Source organism: Polypterus senegalus, chromosome 7 (assembly GCF_016835505.1).
Source record: "Polypterus senegalus isolate Bchr_013 chromosome 7, ASM1683550v1, whole genome shotgun sequence".
NCBI lineage: Eukaryota > Metazoa > Chordata > Cladistia > Polypteriformes > Polypteridae > Polypterus > Polypterus senegalus.
Window position 1 is genome coordinate 121,617,359 of NC_053160.1, and position 23,640 is coordinate 121,640,998.

Consider the following 23,640-nt stretch of genomic DNA (forward strand, 5'->3'; position numbering starts at 1 on the left):
AGTCTGATGTTCAAACACTCATAAAAGTTGTGACTATATTTTCTTAAACTGCGGAAAAACTGAAACTCTAATAGTGGTGGAAAATTGTCTAAGATGATGCCAGTTTTAAGCTCATAGGTCCTGAACTACAGTTTTTCTAAATTCACTTGGAATGTGCTGGTGCTGTCTTTCTTTAGTCCTCACATTTACTAATGTAGATCTGTTCTTTTCAGATATGAAGAAAACATTTTTTTCAGTTTAAAGAGTACATGATAGTTTTTTTCTTCTGCTTTACTTATACTCTGCTCAAATCATTCTATTTTGGGTCTGTAATTGAGTCAAACATGACTATAAGAATATACAGTAAGTGAAAACATAAATCCAATTTCTACACTTCGAGTTAAGCTTAGTGCTAATTTAAAAATTACCATTTAACTTTTACCTTACTTAACCTGCAGTTGCAAAAACCGGTAAAGTTTTTTACGTGCAGAATACACAAAAAGTACAGGATAACCAAGGTGAATTCCTGTTTAACAGCTCATGTAAAGCTAAAGCAAGTTGAAATGCAAAGTACTCCAGTTCTTCAGAGAGAGCAGCATGGCCAGAGTTCTTCTTCCAAGACATTTCTCCAGCTCTGAGGAAGACATAAAAGTAGCTGTGCAGCAGTTAAACTCTTAGCCTTAAAATCAGCCTCTGTAAAATACACATTAGGCTGACACATGCACATTCACAACAAAAAGCATATTGCAAAACAAATCCTTTCTACAGTATCAAGGATAAATAAGATTTTTGCTAATAGACCATTTTTAACTTCTGGGTCTAATCTCTGCAGTAATGTGCTTGTCAAAGTAAGGGATGGTCCATCAATGCCAGGATTCAAATCAAGACTGAAGACTCATTTCTTTAATGTATCTGAATCACAATAGAGCCATTCATAAATAAATATGTTACATAAGTGTAAATGTCTGTCAGCTATTTCTCTAAAGTTTCAAACCAGCTGTTTTCCTTTTATGACCTAAAGAACAAGATGTCATAGTGGCATCAGTTGTGAAAGATACAGCCCCGGATCATCATATGATTTGACTTTAACTATGCATAAAGGCCATCATATCATGTAAATTACCCAGGAAGGGGCTAGACAGCCAGTTAGCCTTGGTCAGTCAAGCTTAAACATGACAGAATCAGGAGAAAATAAACCTGTTGAGTTCACGTAGCTTTCCTTTTCTTTGCTGTGTCTCTGTTTCTCTCTTTAAACAATGTTAACATTTTATATTAGCTTTAGGAATGCTTCCTTACTTTCCATCTTTAGATAAATTAAAATTGAATAACTATAGAACTATACATTTGTTTCTTTATTCATGTCTTTTTGTATAGATATTTTTGTGATTGTTGCAAGTAATGTGTTAAGTAGGCTTAATGGACAGTGTGAGCCTGCATTTGCCTTCCCTACAAATGCATTGCGTAGGTCAACCACCTGCTCACAGGTTAGTTTTTCTTTAAAGATAAAATATATCCATTCATGTATAAAAAGAGAACAACCTACAAATACCCATCTGATGCTTTGTGAATATGAAAAAAATTAACATCACTACATGTTGTCATTTTGAGGACCAACAATGCACGCTTGAGAAAACGGATTGCTTTGTGGTGCAGCAATAAGAAATGAGACACTGCAAATTGTAATTTTCACTTAATTATCGAATGTTTTGCACTTTTTTGGGAGTCCCTCATGTATAGATTTGAAAAAGGAGAACAATGCTTTGTTTACTGGTAGCTCCAGAAATACTGCACATTAAAACATTTTTCAGTAAAGTTTGGGGTGAAGCAAGGATTCTTAACAACCCCCCCTAACAATATACTTTGCCAAATCGCCACAATATTAAGTGTTATTAATCTTTAAAAGCTATGATTTATCTGCATTTATTACACAAGATAGACTGTTACATTTTCATTTTTCCTGGTGATGCGGAAGTGCTGGGGTAACAGGTCCCCAAGGCATTGGGGCACCTCCTGGCGGTGACCACGGGCCCCTACAGGATGGAGCTTCCATGCCCTGTACCCATGGCCCCCAGAGCAATCAGGAAGGTGGCCCCCACGTGATCCAGGGTGGGCTTTGACCCTCTTCCGGTCCCTCACGGCGTCCCAGCCGGGTCGTTGCCCCTGGCATCCCTGACGCAAGACAGGAAGCACTAGGACTCTAAAGACTTGGACCTTTGACATCTTGCATAGATATCGGGAGTGCCACACACTCCTTTCCAGGAAGCTCATGACCCATGCTTTTAAAATCCGTCTACTGACTTCATAGGAAGAGTCACCAAAGACATGAATGTCACTGCTGAGACAAGTAAACCTTTCAACAAGTTCGACACTCTCTCCACAGACAGACACACTACTGATGGCTGTGCCCAAAAGGTCATTAAAGGCCTGGATCTTGGTTTTTATCCAGGACACTCGCAAGACCAGACACTCAGACTTCTTGCTTAGTCTCTTGAGAGCCCCAATCAGAGCCTCCATTGACTCCACGAAAATCACAGCATCGTCAGCAAAGTCAACATCAGTGAATCTTTCTTTGCCAACAGATGACCCACAGTATCTGGATCCCACATTCTTGCCCAACACCCAGTCCATGCAAGCACTTAACAGTGTAGGAGCAAGAACACACCCCTTCTAAACCCTGGGATCAACACGGAAAAATGCAGAGGTTCTGCCTCTACTCTGCACAGCACTCCCGGTACCTGTGTACAGGCCAGCCATGATACCCAGCAATTTTGAGGGGATCTTGCAAAGTCTCAGGATGTCCCACAGGGCAGCTCAATCAACTCAGTTGAGCACTATGAAAATCGACAAAGGCTGCAAAGAAACTCTACTGATATTCATGTTTGTGCTCCATGAGAACCTTCTGTGCCAAAATACAGTCGATGGAAGACTTCTTAGATGTAAAACCAGACTGCTCCGGTCGCTGGTAGGTGAGCAAGTGATTATGGATGCTATTGAGGATAACCCTAGCAAGGATACTAAGGATGCTCCATTAATATGAGGTGTAGGCAGTTCCAAAAGAATTAGATTTAAAAAGGAAGATTGCCAATTGTCAAATGAAAGAAGCTCGGGAGATTTCCAATGAAAGGCAAGAAGTCTGAGGAATAGGAGTGATGTTTACAGAGAGAAAGGAAGAGAGAAACTGGTTTATCCATAACCAGAAACAGACAACATGAGGGGAATGCTAGAACATATGTATGAAGGTGTCAGATAAACCAAGAAAACATAAATGACAAAGTGAATCAGGAGAAGGACACATGAGAAAACATTTATGGGGAGTAGGGTAAAGTCCTTAAATTATTTTGATTTGGGTAAATTGGTACTTTGGGTATCCAGAAGAGAATGTCACATTCTTAAAACTTTTTTGCCAGCAGAGAGGAGAAGGTGGTGGAGCAAGATCAGAGGACCATTGTGAGATTAAAGGAAGACTTTTGTAGGTAGACTTACAGAGTAGCCATGACTTCAGATTATACCAAAGAATGTACATTGTGCTTTGATGATGAACAGTGTAATTACTGTATATTTGGGCAAAATGTCTGGTGTGCATGACCTTAGCAGGGCTTAAGGTTAATTTGGAGAAATACAAAGACAAAGATACTTGACTTCTCTTTATGAAAAAAATCATTATACTACAAGCGGTGGTGATTTACGATGATTACCCATGGACAACAGCAAATATCCCTCAATAATAGACTCTACCATAATTGGACCTGTCTATTGAAGATCATGTTAAACTGCACTGCACACCAACCAACCACAAGATATTCTAAAGCAATTAAACTCATTGTCCGCCTTTAATGATCTTCAGATCTGGCCTGCTTATATTATCAGCACATACCCTTGGTGTCTGTTAGAGTGTTGGGTGGACTGAGAAATGAGAGCAACTGTGATAAAAGGAAACAGTAATAATCGTTGAGGACAATCAAAAATTCTAAAATCCTAAGTTCAGTTGAAATGGTTGTGAAAGTAACTAGCATGATGCAAAAAAAAAAAAGAGTTTCCTGATAGAGGTTTTCACGGGTGCATGTGTGGGTTTAGTATTGCCAGTCAGAGCAGGATTGGAAAAATATATTGTGGGTATCTTGTAGGTGCAGGGTAAAGATATGGTCTATATTCAAGGTGATACAATCGCAGCCATTAGCAAACCATAAGGGTGTAATGTGTAATCTTCATTTATTTTAAATGAAAATGTGCTACACAGTACATTAGTTATTTTCTGTGCATATTTAATATGCATACAGTCAAATTCCTGCAAGGCTGTAAGTGCTGCTGCTCTTTTCTGTTCAGTATATACATACTGATATATACATCAAGAGATGCAAAGTTCTAGTGTCCAGGGGCTGGTAAACAGAAAAAACACATGGCTATTATGGTGAAAGAAACCAGGGCACAACTAGTAAAAAGTGGAACTATGTTGTTCATGTACATTGGAAAATACTTTAACTGGCTTTGGTAAGTGTTCACAACATAACAATTTTAAATTATAAGATAAAAGGACTAGTTTTGTTTATGTTATGTGTCAAAATCTTAAACAGGTTCAGTGTGATAATGTCATATTCAACGCCAAAATGATGTCATATAACACATCCACAAATGTGACTGGCAGTAGGCAGTGTCAATAAGAACAACATGGTGATGCCCATTAGAAATGATCCAAAATGGCAGCATTGATAAGAAAAATGAAACCACCAAGTATGGGTATGATGATGTCAGGAAAACAATGCAAAAAATAAATAAATATAAAAAACAAAGTCAGAATAATAAAATAGATTCCACATTCATCACCAACAACAACAGCAATTTTTTCCTGTATAGCCTAAAATCACACAAGGAATGCAATTCACACACATTTAATTTAATGTATTTAAACTCTTTGAAGGTCTTAAAGATGTCATTTTTTTGTAAAAGGCTCAGGAGTGAGGACGAAGTCATCAGAGAATGGCAGGGTCCAGTATGGTATAAGAAGGGGATGCATAATTTTATTTCAAACTGGAACAAGGTTATTGAAGATTATGGAGGTTAGGTAGAAATATGGGTAACACTTTAGGTTCTGTAAAAATGCTTCTATTACTCATTTACACTTATGTAACAATACATTAACAACAGCTTATTTTGGCCTTAATAGCAGCAGCAGCATACATAAAGAACACTATTAAATTAAACAGTGATAAAAATGCAAGTATAACAGACAATAACTTTGTATAATGTTAACGTTTACCCCACGGTGGAACTGAAGAGTCACATAGTGTGGGGGAGGAACGAACCCTCCTTAGTCTGTCAGTGGAGCAGGATAGTGACAGCAGTCTGTCACTGAAGCTGCTCCTCTGTCTGGTGATGAAAGTGTTCAGTGGATGCAGTGGATTCTCCATGACTGACAGGAGCCTGCTCAGTGCCCGTCGCTCTGCCACGGATGTCAAACTGTCTAGCTCCGTGCCTACAACAGAGCCTGCCATCCTCACCAGTTTGTCCAGGCATGAGGCGTCCCTCTTCTTTATGCTGCTTCCCCAGCACTCCACTGTGTAGAAGAGGGAGCTCGCCACAACCGTCTAATAGAACATCTGCAGCATCTTATTGCAGATGTTGAAAGACGCCAGCCTTCTATACTTATAAAGCTTCAGCATATAGGGTATTTATCACCCTGCCTTTCATATACCGGTAAAGTTTCTCATGAATATGAAGGAGTCACAGTGCAGACACAATTGAAAAATAGTAATTTAAGATTTGTGATTTGTGAGACTAATTATGTTTAACATACAAGCCTTTAGGTGACGCTAAGAAAATTATTTCACACAAGGATCTTAATGGATAACAACAGATGCACTGTGATAGTCAAAAGACTGTTCTTTGTTGGGAACTTAGACAGAGCACAATCCATATATAGAATATTCAAATAGCTCCTTTGGTAGTTCCTTATACCTGGTAGTTGTCACTAATAGCTCAATGAATATGCTAAGCATGCTGGCATTTGGGGCTTGTCAGGGAACCTTCAGCCAGAAGCCATCAGCAGAGATGTGAAGTTGACTCTTTGCCAAGAAGAATGCCTCCTGCACTTTGGTAAAATGGAACTTCAGTCTTCAACGACCCCCCAGCATGGAAAAATCAAACAACGATTGCACTGTTTCAACGGCTTCTTTTCAACTACTTTTGTATGTATAGTGAGTACATTGCAATGTACAGTATATTCGGAGTGAAAGCTGTATTTTAAAGCAAGTTAAATATATATTCTTTCTTTTGCACCATATTTCTCTTGCCTTGATATTTCCGTCAAAGATACTAAAGATGTATGTGTGTATATATATATATATATATATATATATATATATATAAGATCAAACTTATAATAAGAAGACAAGGGAGCATGCACCCCTGCTAGACACACACAGGTCTTATACTGAACTAGAAAAATATGTCTTACTTAAGCCACTTCTAACTTTTGGAAAGTGAGGTTATTTTAGTAGGTCACATTGCAGAGATAAACACTTTACTGGTGCTTTGTAGCTATTATTGACACCAAAGGAAGCCTTTGTTAGGGTCATGTTACATAAGAGTTAATGAGTATTAGACACATTTGTGCAGTACCTAAACTGTTGCTGAAATATGAGGAAATACAACTAGGTACCCTGTGAATATGTTTAAATAACTCTGCTTTCAGTTAAAATGTGCATCAAATATTTTTTTCTTAAGCTCTATACAGCAAAGGCAGTGAAAAATAGTAAAAAAACAAAGCGACTGCTGTCATCAAATGTACAACTTGGATTGGTGCAGCGGTGGGAAAAAGCTTTCTGCCTAGTAATAGAGATCATTTAAGAGTCTTGTATAGTCCCGTAACCCTCAATATTAGTATTCCTGAGAATTTATTGTGCATATCTGTGTTTCGTAATAACACTCATAAGAGATCTCTACAACTTTTTCTTAGTTTCATGTTATGCATTATACATTTTGAATTTTCCTGCACAAGAATGAATAGTCTATGGTTTTAGTACACAGTATATTGTTAATGTTTGCATTTCACAAATACATTCATACTTTCTTATCCAAGTTTTCCTTTTTTGACTTTTTTTGCTGTAGCAGCCCTTGATTTTTAATAACAGAAATTCAATATTCATCCAAAGTACCTTAAAAAAATGTAAAAGCCGGACCATGGGAGTTTGCTTGTCTGCGCATTTGCTGTAAGCTGCCTATTTTTAGGCTTGTGCCTTAGTTTATCTTCACTGACACAATTGTGCAGTGGCTGTATTTACCATTCAATATCTGTGCAATTTTGAAATGGTTCCAAAAAAGCTGGATAAAGCATTAAGGCCAATTAAAATGTAGTTATAAGTGCCAACCAGGATTATCTGGCATCCAAGCTGGGATGAGTATGAGACCCTTACCCAGATGGAAATATAAGATATGAGAACAGTGGGGGAAGCCTCTTAAAATTATTATATTTTCATTCCCCATTTGCTAAATGGCAGCATCCCAGGACCATGGTAGCCATGTGGAACCCAGATGGGTTGGGAACACATTATTATCTTTCCAATTTGAAACAATCAGAAATATTTTTTTCAATCCAATTTTACATTTCCATACCATTTTCAGGAAAGGATTACAAATTTATAATGAAAGATGGCTGTAATTAAATTTTTACATTCAGTATGTCCATTTAAATGGAGTATTCCAAAATTGTAAAATATGTCCAGCAAAGAAAAGTATACTCCAGGTGAATAACATCAGACAACACACGAACATTCAGAAAGCCACACAAAAAGTATCAGAACATAAAATTGCCAAGCAACATACAAGTAAAAATAAAAGAGAGATAAATTATTTGAATACATAGGAGTACAGATAATACATGCTTCAACAGTAATGAAGACAGACAAAGTTTTTCAAATAGCCATATAAATATACATTATAGGGCAATGGGCTTAGGGTACGATAACTTTCATTTATGGCTAGAAGGAGTGCGGAAATCTGTCTATGCACAAGATAAAACTGTGGCAGAAAACAGCAACCCCTGAATATGACAGGTGAAGTAAAAGAAGGAAAGATAAGAAGAAAAAGGTAAAAAAAAAAAACACACACACACACATCTAAATGTTGTACCTTTATTGTTCTAACTGTGTGATGAAAAACACACAGCAGGTATTCCTGAACAAAGTGTTTCATATTGCAATATTTACTGGGTGCTTTGTTCCCAAATAGCCTCAACTGTCAGACTTCTTTTGATTCTCAGTCATTCTAATATAAATACCCCAGAAAGACAGTACAACTTGGATTGAAATCAAACAAGCAGATCTTCACTGACCCTATTAATGTTTCTGGCAAGTCGGTATACTAAAAAAGATTTCACATGGCTTTTTTTTTATTCTTGGTCTGTAGCTTTCAAGTCTACTGAAGAAATGTAAAACGTGATGTACCTGCCCTGTATGAAAAGCTAAAGTTCTAACCCCAGAGAATAGTAAATATTAAACACATTTTGCCAAAAAGGTAAATGACTTTTTTGAAAGCGAAAGCTAGTCCTTCCCATATGTGATTAATGTCTTGATATTTTTATTGGTGTGAGGGAGGGGATAACACCAGATGGTTTTAGGTGTTACGTTTGACCTGGAAAGGTCACTCCTGAAGGCCTGCAGCTATTTTTTGCAGTTCGAAAAGTATTTAAAAAAGGTTGTCTGATGGATCTGTTGTTAATTTTATTATAAAGCTAGGCTAGTTTAAGGCAAGTGACACATTGTCAAGTCATGGCTCAGTAATTAAAACTGCTGCTACTGCGAAAATGAATCTATTACTCATTTACTCTTACGTAAAAAAAGCTTAACAAAAGCTCCTTTTGGTCTTAACTCTTATAAAACATTGTTAGATCAGCTATTCATCTCTGTGCAGTGTGGCATATGGACATGATGATAAAATTACCTGTTAATGAGAAGGATTCACAGCGCTTATACTAAATAAGTAATATCAAGAGAAATATGTCCCAGATAAGTCACCTCAGACAACTCCAAAGTGAAATTCTGTTAGTAGAGCATACTGCAGAGATGAATAAACACTTTATTAATGCTTTGTAAGTGTTTTGAAGATCTAAAGAAGTGTTTGTTGAGGTTTTGTTACAAAGAAGTAAATGAGTAATAGATATATTTTTGAAGTACTCCCACAGTCCAAAGACATGTAGGTTAGGTGTATTGGTGATTCTAAATTGTCCCTAGTGTGTGTTTGTTGTGTGTGTGTTTGTGCCCGGTGTTGGCTGGGATTGGATTCCAGCAGACCCCCGTGACCCTGTAGTTAGGATATAGCAGGTTGGACAATGGATGGATGGATGGATGGATAAGTCGGGTCTTGAAACCCAAAAAATCGATCATAAAATCCAACCCCGACTTATACGCCCATTGAAAAATGTGACGCTTAATTATTATTTTTTTTCACATCTTCTGGTTTCTTCCAATCTCGTATCAGTTTCTCAGATGCATCAAATTGTGTTACAGCAGCGCAGTTACCAATTTCTTTCGCTACTTCAATTAACTTTAATTTAAAACCAGCTTCATATTTTCTTCTGGTCGAACGCTCCATCGTAGATAAGGGATGTTCTTATGATAAAGGTGTATGAGGGTGTGAGATACAAAAAACATAAAACAGTGCAAACGTCGCTTCAGAATAGTTTGGGGTATTACTGTGTGGTCACGTAGGCACAATACAGAAAGAGAGAGAGATACAGTGCATTGCCACACCCAGATAGAAAAAAGGCAGTGTGCTTCGTGGTTACTCTCTCAGATGGGTGTTAGCATATCATAATCCCTTGTACCAATAGCGTGAGTTTTCCACATTCGACTTATACGACCGACATTATAAAATACCAGTATAAAATTATACTGTAAAATCAAGTCCCGACTTATCTGTGGGAAAACTTATCCACAAGTATATACGATAATTAAACTAAAGTGCTACTGAAATGTTTCTAAATATTTACTAGATTAGGCCTTGTTAACTAAGATGTATGATTGTGTAGGCTATCCGAGTGCAACAGTGTATCATTGACCTGTGCTGCTGTAACTGAAATAGGAGTGAGATTTCAGTATTTTTTAATTACATGATCAGATAAGACCAATGAAAACGTACACCAAAATACTTTAAGCTTTCACTCTGAATTTTCCAAATCTGTTTTCTGTTTTAGTATGTATCTATTCACTTGTAGCCATCAAGGAGGCATTGGGATTAGTGCTATTTCCTTCAATCATAAATTCAGATTCTGGCCTTAGTAATCTTTCCTCACATATTGATATTTTGATTTTGTCTAAAATATAATAAATGTAAGAAGTTTGTAAATAAAAGATCTAGGGAAAATGCTAGTCACTCCTCTATAGAGCACTGTTGTTTGTTTCCATGTTTCCAAGGACTTTCACTGCACAATTCCACAGGCTAAATCCATTTCTTTAAGTTGTTAGTGTCCTGTTAGGTAGCCTACAATGCATTTAAAAAATCAACATACCTGTATTTGGAAGTTTTCAAAGGACAAACAACAACTTTATATGCAAAGACCCTTCCCAGAATAAAATGGTGCTTTGTCAAGCAATGGCTGTTTGAGGAACTACACAACACAATAAAGAACCACATTGTTCCATTAAAGAATCATTATTTTTAAAAGTGTATGATGCAAACAATGTTTGCTTTTGATGTTTCTCTAGTCCAGGATTATCATGCTTCCAGCTAAACTAATTCAAAATTGAACACCAGGATGCCTATCAGGGCTCCTCCAATCAAGATCTCTGAAAATCACCGAACCTTTTTTGGGAAGTTCTTCAGCAAAAGGTCTGAAGTAGATTAGAACATCTTTATTCCTCAAAGAACATAAGGCCTTTCTTCTTAAAGAATGATTCACAGTCCATTCAACACAATATCCCAAGAAGGACTGGCACTGTTCTGCAGCCAAACGATAGACCCTTATTACAAAAATATTGTTAGTTTGTGTTATTTTGATAATCCTCTGCATATTATTATATACTGCATTTATTATGAGACAGAAGCTGCTTCCCTACATGAAGTGATGTGCAGTATGTTTCAACATGTCCCAAAATATGTTATCTTTTGTGAAAGTGTTCTAATAGCTCACCACTAATGTGATCTTCACATTTGCAATTCAGAGGTCAACCAAGATGTAGGAGATGAAAAGGAAACTGCATGTGAATTCAATGATCAGCATCAAAGCAAACTACACGATCGTAAAGGAACAACAAATAACTACAGAAACACATCATTAGAGAATAAACTCAAGCATGGTTTATTTCTATGAATGTAATGATACATCTTGTAGTAGACTTGGGTAGTGCAGATGATACACTAGGAAAAGAACCTTTTGTGGTGATATTAATACATTACAAACTACAATAAAGCTAAAAGGTGAATTGAGCAGACCAGTTTACCTTTTGTGAAAGAGGAAAATTACATTCAGTCTGAGATTTAAGTACTTCAAAGATATATAGTATAAAGTCAGTAGCAAATTTGCAGTTGGTAAAATCATTCAAAAAACTAAAATCAGCATTCACCATTAAAGCAAAACACCAAATTCTGTGCTAAGTAGGTGAAATAAATAAAGAGGACAATCTTTTTTGTTTTGTTTTGTTTTTATTGAATTTATTAATAACAAATAACATTCCATACAAGCAAGTCAAATTTTACAAAACTAAGTTCAAATCAAATCAACTCCCCTCCCAACCATGAGAATGAGAGTTAGGCCAACAGAGTAAAACTTCAATAGTAGGAAAAATAAGTAAATAAATACATAAAGAAATAAAAATAATTTAATTAAATAAGGGAAGAGAATCCATTGCCTCAATTTAAATGGAGTGTAATTGTTTGTAGGATGCAAAGATGTTGTCTATGTACAGATCTTTAAGGGATTTAATCCTGAATGTTTCCAGACATTAAAAATTGTGTATGTTTGAGATGGTGGAAAAAAGTGGTCATTGTGCAGAGGTGCCACAGATAAAAGCTTCTCTATCTTGAAGTATTTCCTACACAATTGGGTTGTTAGCATTGTCATGCTTGGGTCACAGATTTGCAAAGAAACATAGGAGATTGCAGATACAGGAACTTTATTCAAACACTGCAAACAAACATATGTCTCTCTCAAAATTTTAAACATGCTCCTTGTCAAGACAGAGATGACAGCTCCGTTTCACAATTAAAAGAATGCAAACATATCTTCCTCTTCAAACGAGTGCGCATCAGGAGCGGGACCCCCAACAGGAGCAGAGAATGTCTGAGAGAGAGAAAGAGAGAGAAGCAAAGGGCTCGGAGCTGATGCCCAATGTAATCCCACCTCCAACTTGAATGCATCCGTCACTCCTACTGCAGACCTCACCACTGTCACACGTCCCTCGTACGTATGCTGTACAACTCTTACGTACTTCTCTGCCCGACTTCCTCATACAATACCACAGCTCCTCTCAAGGCACCCTGTCATATGCTTTCTCCAGGTCCACAAAGACACAATGCAACTCCTTCTGGCATTTTCTAAACTTCTCCATCAACATCCTCAGAGAAAACATTGCATCTGTGGTGCTCTTTCTTGGCATGAAACCATACTGCTGCTCACTAATCATCACCTCACTTCTTAACCTAGCTTCCACTACTCTTTCCAATAACTTCATGCTGTGGTTCATCAATTTTATTCCCCAGTAGTTACTGCAGTCCTGCACATCCCCCTTATTCTTAAATATCAGCACCAGTACACTTCTTCTCCATTCCTCAGGCATACACTCACTTTCCAAGATTCCATTAAACAATCTGGTTAAAAACTTCATTGCCATCTCTCCTTGCTGTCCTTACTTCCTCCTTGCTAATCCGTTGCACTTCCTGATTTACTGTCTTCACATCATCCAACCTCTTCTCTCCCTCGTTCTATTCATTCATCAGCCTCTCAAAGTCCTCGGGTACTGTTTAGAACAGTGGTTAAATTAACAAATGGCAATTCAGATCAACAGTGCAAAATACCAACAGATATTAGCAGTACAGACTTTATGAACTTCTTCAATGAGAAAATTAAAAATATAAGATCCCAGATCTCAGCATCACAGTACAAACCAAATACTAGCTTAGCAGACCCTGCTGCACATTGCATTCAGCACTTTAGTAATTTTAATCCTGTAACTCACCAGGAAGTCTTAACTTTAATTACTAAAATGAAGCCCACTACTTGTTCCCTAGATCCAGTGCCAACAAAACTAGTAAAAAGTGCAATGGATGTTCTTGCAGCACCTATTCTAAACATTATCAATAGTTCATTACTGCATGGCACAGTACCTGATGTACTAAAAGTGTCAGTCATTAAACCTTTACTTAAAAAGTCAGACCTAGACCCACACATACTAAATAACTATAGGCCTATTTCAAATTTACCATTTCTCTCTAAAATACTAGAAAAAGTAGTCGCCAGTCAGCTTCAGTCACACCTTACGCATTACAATTTATTTGAGAAATTCCAGTCTGGCTTTCGCACTGGTCATAGTACAGAAACGGCACTAACACGGGTTGTAAATGACATTCTGATATCCTCTGATGAAGGAAACTCCACTGTAATTATGTTGTTGGACTTAAGTGCAGCATTTGACACCATTGACCATTCTATTTTACTGCACAGGCTAGAAAACGATGTTGGGCTTACAGGCCCTGTGCTCGCTTGGTTCAGTTCTTATTTATCAAATCGATTCCAGTATGTACAGAAATGTGCAGACAGTACTCCATCATTATACACAGAAGTTCAATATGGTGTCCGCAGGGCTCAGTACTGGGACCTTTACTGTTTTCACTTTACATGCTTCCACTGGGATCTCTCATTAGGAAACATAATGTTAATTTTCACTCGTATGCAGATGACACCCAGTTATACCTTTCATTTAAATCAAATGAAGTTTCTCCGATGTTGTCTTTAATTAGTTGTGTTAGTGAATTAAAGGAATGGATGAATGAGAACTACTTGTCTTTAAATACAGATAAAACAGAGATGTTAATTGTTGGAGGGAATGACGCTGATCACAGCAATATTTTGTCATCATTTAACTCAGTTGGAATCCCAATTAATTTTACTGAATCAGCCCGCAATCTAGGAGTTATCTTTGACTCTAGCATGTCATTTAAAGCATATTACAAAGTCGTCCAAAACATGTTTTTCCATCTTAAAAATGTTAGGAAATTAAGGGCTTTCTAAATAAACAGGATTGTGAGAAATTAATTCATGCATTTATCTCTAGTAGGATTGACTACTGCAATGCGGTGTTCACTGGCTGTTCAAACTGTTCTCTATACAGCCTCCAGTTAATCCAAAATGCGCTGCAAGAATTATTACAAGAACAAGAAAATATGAACACATAACTCCAGTTCTTAAATCTTTACACTGGCTCCCAGTTAAGTTTAGGGCAGATTTCAAAATCCTCCTTTTAACATATAAAGCATTAAATGGCCAAGGTCCGCTTACTTGTCTGAACTTATCATGACTTACAAACCTGAGCACATTAAGATCTCAAGATGCCGGTCTGCTTAGGATTCCAAGGATTAATAAAATAACAGTGGGAGGTCGAGCTTTTAGTTACAGGGCCCCTAAACTGTGGAATGGTCTTCCTGCTTCCATAAGAGATGCCCCTTCAGTCTCAGCCTTTAAATCCCGGCTGAAGACTCACTACTTCAGTTTAGCATATCCTGACTAGAGCTGCTGATTAACTGTACATACTGCATCTCTGTTGTCAGTCATTAGCACTAAACATAAGTAACATGATAATTATATTTGAATACTAACCCTCACCTATTCTGTTTCTTTCTCGGTACCCAAATGTGGCATTGGTGCCACGCCCACCTGCCAAGTTGTTTGCCTGCCTATGGTAAAGTCATCCCTGATGGAGGATCACAGGAATCATGGGAAAGAGGGGTCCTTTCATCGGAGCAACGTTTCAGCCGTGGCATGGCCAAATGGGGAGGCAGCTAGATGGATGAGGTCTCCAGGACTCTAAAAATATCCAAACCTAATTATGTCATATCATCTACTGTTAAACCGTACTTCTAAAATTTTTATTATTATGCTGTCTTAAGGAATTGTTCTGTTCTGTGTATTGTATTGTATTGTATTGACCCCCTACTTTTGACACCCACTGCACGCCCAACCTACCTGGAAAGGGGTCTCTCTTTGAACTGCCTTTCCCGAGGTTTCTTCCATTTTCCTACAAGGTTTTATTGGGAGTTTTTCCTTGTCTTCTCAGAGAGTCAAGGCTGGGGGGCTGTCAAAAGGCAGGGCCTGTTAAAGCCCATTGCGGCACTTCTTGTGTGATTTTGGGCTATACAAAAATAAACTGTATTGTATTGTATTGTACTCTTTCCATCTGTTCAACACACTCTCCTCGCTTGTGAGTACGTTTCCATCTTTATCCTTTATCACCCTAACCTGCTGCACATCTTTTCCAGCTCTGTCCCTCTGTCTAGCCAATCAGAACAGGTCCTTTTCTCCTTTCTCCTTTTCTCCTTGTCCAGCCTCTCATACAACTCATCATATGCCTTTTCTTTAGCCTTCGCCACCTCTCTCTTCACCTTGCGCCTTATCTCCTTGTACTCTTGTCTACTTTCTGCATCTCTCTGACTATCCCACCCACTTCTTCTTTGCCATCCTCTTCCTCTGTATACTCTCCTGTATTTCCTCATTCCACCACCAGGTTTCCTTTTCCTCCTTCCTCTTTCCAGATGTCACACCAAGCACCCTTCTTGCTGTCACCCTTACAACATCTGCTGTAGTTTCCCAGCTGTCTGGTAACTCTTCACTGCCAGCCAGTGCCTGTCTCACCTTCTCCCTAAACTCAACCTTGTAGTCTTCCTTTTTCAACTTCCACCATTTGATCCTTGGCTCTGCCCTCACTCTCTTCGTCTTCTTGATCTCCAACATCATCCTACAGACCACCATCCTATGCTGCTTAACTACACTTTCCCCTGCTACCACTTTGCAGCCTTCAATATCCTTCAGATCAACTCTTCTGCAAAGGATGTAATCTACCTGTGTGCATCTTCCTTCACTTTTGTACGTAACCTTATGTTCCACCCTTTTCTTAAAATACATATTCACCACAGCCTTTTCCATCCTTTTGGCAAAATTCACTATCCTCTGACTTTCTTCATTCCTCTCCTTGACACCATACCTATCAATCACCTCCTCGTCTCCACTGTTCACTTCACCAACATGCCCATTAAAATCCAATCACCACTTTCTGTCCCTTGGGTGAACTGTTCATCGCTTCATCCAACTCACTCCAAAAACTTCTTTCTCACCCATTGTACACCCAACTTGCAGTGCATATGCACTAACAGCATTCATCATCACACCTCCAGTTTCCAGCTTCATAATCATAACTCTGCCTGACACTCTTTTCACTTCCAAAATACTCTTGACATACTGTTCCTTCAGAATAACTCCTACCCCATTTCTCCTCCTATCCGCACCATGATAGAACAATTTGAATCCATCTCCAATCCACCTGGCCTTACTCCCCTTCCATTTAGTCTCTTGCACGTACAATATATCAACCTTTCTTCTCTCCATCATATCTGCTAACTCTCTCCCCTTACCAGTCATACTACTAACATTCAAAGTTCCTACTCTCAGTTTCACTCTCTTTACTTTCCTCCTCTCCTCCTGTCTCTGGACATGTCTCCCCCCTCTTCTTCTCTTTCTTCTTCTTCGGCCAACAGTAGCCCAATTTCCTCCAGCACCCAGTTGGCTAACAGTACTGATGGCGGTCGTTGTTAACCTGGGGCTCGACCGATCTGGTACGGAAATTTGTATTGTTGTTCACATATTGATTTAGCAAAATTTTACACCAGATGCCCTTCCTGATGTAACCCTCCCCATTTATCCAGGCTTGGGACCAGCACGAAGAAACACACTGGTTTGTGCATCCCCTGTGATTGAAGTAGTCTGAATTAATGTTGTTAATACAAACTGAAGCTTCTGGACTGGTATACAGTAGTTTGATCCATGTACATATGTTTGGGTCAATTCCAAATTTCTCCAATGTAGTAAAGAGGTAGATCCATTCGACCATATCAAAGGCTTCCAATGATAATAAAATCTCCAGGGTTTTAGACGTGTGAGTAAATATATTTCATTAAACAGGCATTGAAGATTGGAAGCTAAATGTCTGCCTTTAATAAATCCAGTTTGGTCTTGTGATATTACCGAAGGAAGCACTTTCCCAATCCTTCTAGCTAGGAATTTAGAGATATCTTAACATCATTATTCAGAAGTGAGATTGGTCTGTATGATACACATTGTAATAAGTCCTTTTTTTGCTTAGGAAAGACGGTAATTAATACTTGGCAAAACATTAGAGGTAAAATTTTATTGTCCCTAGCTTCTGTAAATGTTGCTAATAAAAGGGAGCTAACTTAATTGGTATTTTTTTTTTTTTTTATAAAATTCAGCGGGGTAGCCATCAGGGCCTGCTGTTTTCCCACTCTGTAGTGAGTTTATAGCGTCTAGAAATTCAGAGAGTGCCAGAGGTTTATCCAGTTCCTCTGCACTGAGGGTATCTAGTTGTGGTATCTGTAATGCATCCAAAAATGTATTAGGTTATGTCTTGTCTTCTTTAAACTCAGTAGAATATAAAAACTTGTAGTAGTCTTTAAATGTGTGCATTATATTTTTATGTCAATTGTTTTGTCTTCGTCTGTGTTGGTAATTGCTGGGATTGCATTGCGAACTTCCTGCTTGTAGATTTGTTGAGCTAAGATTTTATTAGCCTTCTCTTTGTGTTCATTGTAATGATGTCTTGATTTAAAAATTAGTTGTTCTGTTTTTTTAGTTGTCAGGAGGTTGACTTCTGTATGAAGAACTTGTCTTTTCCTATGAAGTGCCTCATTTGGACACCAGGCATGTTCTTGATCTATTCTGATAATTTCACCTATTAGCTCTGATATCTTCTTGGTTTTCGATTTATTTTTTGGGAAAGATATTAAATAATCTGTTCTGTTAAGAAAGCCTTCAAAGTTTCAAAGAGTATTCCTGCAGTGACCTCTGAGGATAAGTTTGCCTCTAAAAAAATGGATTTGCTTGGATATAAATTCTGTACAGTTCTTGTCTGCTAATGAAAGTGGGTTAAGATGCCAGCTGCGTGATAAGTATGTCGGGCATAATGATTTAAGATCCATGATCAAAGGGGCATAGTCAGAGATAACAGTAGCGTCATACTAACAAGATTTAATTGTAAGAAGTTGTTATCTATAAAGAAATAATCAGTTCTTTAGTAACAGGAACACACTGGTGAGTAGAAGGAATATGCTCTTGAGTTGGGTTTAGAAATCTTCAGGGGTCTGATAAGTTGTGATCGGTAACAAATTGTGTAATTGTTTTTGCAGTGCTAGATGTCATTGCCCCTGTAGCAAGAAGCCTATCTAGGTCTGGATTTAAAACACAATTAAAGTCACCAGCCGTTATAATTTTATGAGTGTTCACATAGGGAATGGACGCAAATATGTTGTAGATGAAGTCCCTATCATCCACATTGGGTGCATAGATATTTATCAAAATCACTTTACAGTTGAATAAATTACCCATGATGGTCACATAAGGCCCTTTAGGAAAATATACTAAATCTAATACTACAAGTGACATTGTTCTATGTATAAGAATTCTCACACCTCTAGTTTTCTTTGTAAAGCTGGAATGTAATATTTGGCCAGTCCAGTCTCTGTGCAGCTGAAACTGATACTAGCTTAATAAGTGGGTCTCCTGTAAAAATACTATTTTATTGTTTAAACATGTTAGATGAGAGAATACTTTCTTTTTAATTCATTATTAAAACCTTTAACATTCCAGCTCACAAGGTTAACTGTTTGATCATGCAGACATTGTTTCTGAACTTTTGTTGACATTTTGTAGTCTTAATTTAAGATAGTACATTATTACATAAGACATCTTTGACCTTAATTTACAAGTTTTACAGGAGTTATTACCATGAAGCCTATTGTTACGTTGGCTCTTACAATTATAAAAATTTAAAGGATTAGAAATGGCTTGCTCTCTCTCCCCACTAGTGCCCCAGACACCCTCCCCCCCCCCAAACCCCCGATTGCCTCCCAACCTGAGGCTATACCACACTTCACAAAGTCCAAGTCCTCAGATATACCTAGATAAAGAGGACAATCTATAGGGATGGACAGCAGATATGTAAGATAGGTACGACACAAATCATAAATGTTAAACAAACAAATTATGTTTAATTTTGGAGTGGATTTTACATTGAGATCAGCAACAACAAAGTACGGCTACTTTACCCACCTCAGCCTTTTGAACAAGATTTGCTATGTAAGCACAGCTAAGAAATTAAATCATTGGCCATTTGCCATGTTTAAGTTAAGTCAGTAGGATGTACTAGAAAGACAACATACTGTACAAGAAAACCTGCACATACGTGCCGAAATTAATGGTGGCGACACAGAACATCAAGGCAGGGTGCCATCTGAGCAGTTGGAGAATCCGGAAAACATGGTACGTTACGGTATATTTATTTTACACAATGACGCAAACAAATTAGTTATTTTAAAGACAAGTTTTAAAATTGGCTAAGGCGGTAAAAAACAGGTATTCTGAGGAGACATGCAAATAAGAATTTAATGAAATTATGTACATTTATGTAGATTATGTACATGAAAATAAACTTGAACTTGAATATAAATTTGAACTAGGGAGAAGCTTCCGTTGGTGTGAGTAGCAACAAAAGGAGGGGGTGGATTTTGCTGTTTGTAAATGTAGGCATTGTGACTGTACATCTGATGATATGCAGACTAATTTTGTTGAACATTTTATTAACAAAGGAACAATAGAGCCACATTTGGAACAGTGTCTTCGTATGTAGACAGCCAGTATGGAGTTGGTTCAGAACAATCTGAAAAACACTTATGGGGTTAATAGAAGAAGTGCATTAGTTGATTTTCCAGGCTTCAGTCTTATTGAGCAGACACCATGTGACGTTATGCATATTATTCTAGAAGGGGTTCCCCCTTTGGACATCAAATATATCCTAAAACATGTCATTCTTAGTGGGCAGTTGGAATTGGATGCATTTAACTCAGCTATGCATTCCTTTCCTTTTTCTCCTCTTGATTTAAGAGACAATGTCCAATGACTGTTACTACGTTGAGCGCAAATGACAACAAACTATAGTCTGCAGAGCAAATGCTTGTCCCTTTAAACATATTATCATTTCTGTTGAATGACTTGAAAGACAGTATGTTTGTACAGTTCATTGTTAACTGGTAGAGATAACACTGATCTTATTTGCACCACTCCTGTCCCTTCAAACAATTAAGGCTTAAAATATTAATAGAGTAGCATTTGGAATCATTTCAACAACTTTTAAAGTCTGTGTTAAAGTCATGCAACATTATTTGTTACATCTTCCTTCACAAATGAATTTTTTGGGTCCCACAATTAGGTATATGTGCGTGAGATTTGAACCAAAGCATAGATTTTTTAAATGTTGGGCTTCAAAACTGAATGTTAATAATATTTGTAAAACATCAGTGCATCACAACTAACCGTTTGAATGTTCTCACCATGTAAATAGAATGCAGCACCCAACTTTTTTGAAAGAGAAGGAACTGGGTCCAACATGTGAGGTTGTAAACTTAGAAAGCTTAAACACTACTTTGGTGCTTGGGTCATTCAAAGTACAATATCACTCAAGTTGTTTATTCTTAATGGAAACATGTAGATTATTAGCAGAGTAAATGCTCAGCATCTACTAGTATTTCGGCTGATCAATGATATCTGGCTGATAAACATTTTTGCATTGCTTTGATTGTCAGCTTTATGACACTGTGGCTTTCACAAGCAAGATATTTTTTGTGTGATATGGGATTTTTGCTTGACTTTTTCAGTTATTTTTAGTGAACTGGTTTTAAAAATGAAAATAGTTGGACATTGGAATTATTTGCATCATACTCAATAGTTGAACTTTTCACATAGCTACAGAATTTTGGAAACATCACAGAAACATCAAAGAAATGCATGTGTGTTATCAAATAACTCTTTAAATAAAAGAAGAAATTAAAACTTTTCTCAAATTCTTCAGAGATCTAACGTGGAGGGGTTTATGATGCTACCTAACTTCACTAATGGACTGTGAATATTCAGACTATGTGGTATTACGATGTTGTTAGCAAAAAAGGAAAAGGATAAAACAAGTCTTTTTCAGATGGTGGTCATTGGACTTTCCCAAGATGGCAGCTATTAAGGATGGTCAAAGGAAGAGGAAGTTTCTGTAGACTGTGAACTGGAGTTGATGTCATTGGAGGGCAGTCAGTCGAACATTCTTTGTGCAGAGGGAGATGGAAGAAAGGCTTTAAATGACTGCACCAACCCCTGGGTCAGAGGGTAGTTACTATCAAATGAGCTCTGATGTTGTCTCCCAATCGCACGTGTGTGACAAGGGTCAGAGAGAGTGGTCATAAACCTACATCTCACTCAAATCTTATAGCAAATTATTTATTTTTAATTATCCTTGGGAAAGATACATTTCACCTTGAACAGGATTTACCCTTTATTGCTATTATTTGTCAAGAAACCTTTTGGTTAAGAATTTCAATAGTATGTGGTGCCTTGTAAAAGTTATTAAATATTTTTGTGTTGGTATTTAAAGATTCTCTGATGCTATTTTGTTTTATTTGGGTGTCACCACCTTGGTTTCTTTTTGCTAGAAGTTTGGCAGAGATACTTCCCGTGGGGGTCATGTCCCCACATAAATTCCCCAATAATATTAATAGTGCCTGGGTGGAAGATCAGCTATTAGACTTTGTGGATCACTTTGAAAACCTCACCCATAAAATTGTAATGTTTATTTTCTGGTTTTGACCCTGCTTTGTTTTCTTTTTTGGATTACGGGTTTATCTTTCCCGTTGGTTGTTTTGCCAGATCTCTTGTCTTCTTGCCAGCCTATTCATGTGTGTCCAACTGAGGAACAAATTACCAGCCAGATTCAATCTAAATACAATATTTTTTCCTATTTTACATTTAGTGTGAACTTGTAAATAATACCAGGACAGGTCTGGGAAACAGGCTGCAGTTTTATAACAGACTGATATAAAATACTACATTGTGATATATGAACAGAAGAACAACACCACACAGATTTTGATGTTCTGACTTATTGTCTTGTTGGAGCATCATCACTATTTTTTTTATATATATATATATATCATTTGATTATTCTGTTATTTTTGGTAAATAGTTTTTTGGTCTTGTCAAAGAAGACTTGCTGAAATATGTTCTTTATATATCTAATTGCTTTGATTATGTTTTGTAATCTATGTTTGATATTTAGTATATTCTTATTTTTGTAAATGTTCTTTATCTTGTCTTTTTCATTTCCCCTTTTATTTTAAGACGAGGGAGGCAGAATCTCCTATGTAACTAATAACACTGCTATTTAAGGTTTTAGCACGCACCAAGGATGTTAGTGAGGCATTAGCTAACTTGTTCCTGCTTTTGTTGCTGAGTTTCTCTCTTATTGTTTTTATTTCCTTTCTATATATCTTTTCATCTTTTGATCATATTATTCTTGTTTGGACTTTTCAGCTATTGTATTTGTAAGTTTTGCTGTTGGTTTTTGGATATTTATGTGCCAACAAAATATTAACACATATACTGTATATAGTTTTCTTTTAAGTTACATCATTGGAATTGATTATTGTTATGAAGCATTTTTATAGGCACCCATGCCATAATGAAAGCACCATAAAAAGGGACATCAGTGTGTTTTGTTTAGATTAGATTAATACTGAGCGCGAATGCCGTGGGTGTAAGATCTGCTTGTAAATAAAGTTCCCCTGCATATTCAAAAAATTGTCTCACATTTACTTCATTTCACACAAGGCATTCAAACAAGACAGGCTTTACCTGTTTAGCCCATTTTGTATGGTTTAGACTTTAAGCCTTTTTTGAGAGTGTTGGTATCAGGCCTTTTTCAAAGTACTCAGTCATTTCTGAAATTTTGTAGGCCATCTGTTGCATTTAATTTTTTCTTTAATTATGCTTCTCCCTTACAATTTACATTTATACATTCTAATACCAAAACAGTTATGTAGTAAATTTTACAGTTTTAAGGGTAATAAAGTTTGGTAATATAGAATTTCTAATTCAGTTTTAACCTCTCCACTTTTCCACTTTCTCACCCTGGCAACACCAAGTAACTCGACTAGTATTATAAAAATCATAATTATCTTTATCACAATGTATCTAAGCAGTAATAGAGATGCAGTTGTCTAGGACTAAGACATTTAAATGTATATTCTGCTCTGTAGGTGGCAATGACAGCTATCTTTTGTCCAAAACAGAAACTGACCTGCAGTTAATGTTATAAGGTGAGGATCTTTGGAGGACCATGGCAGTACAAGGATACAGGACAGTCTTAACTGCTGAGAAGCTGCTGTTAAGACCTCTGTAGCCATGCATGTCTGGTGCTCATACTTCTGAAAGATAAGCTGGATTAATGTAAAAGTAATAATTGATATAAGAATTCTTTTTAGTTTTTTTCTCTGTTACCTTCTATTTTGTTTGATGTTCATGAAACAGAGATGGTGCATTGATACATGATGTGTGTATGGAATCGTCATGCAGCT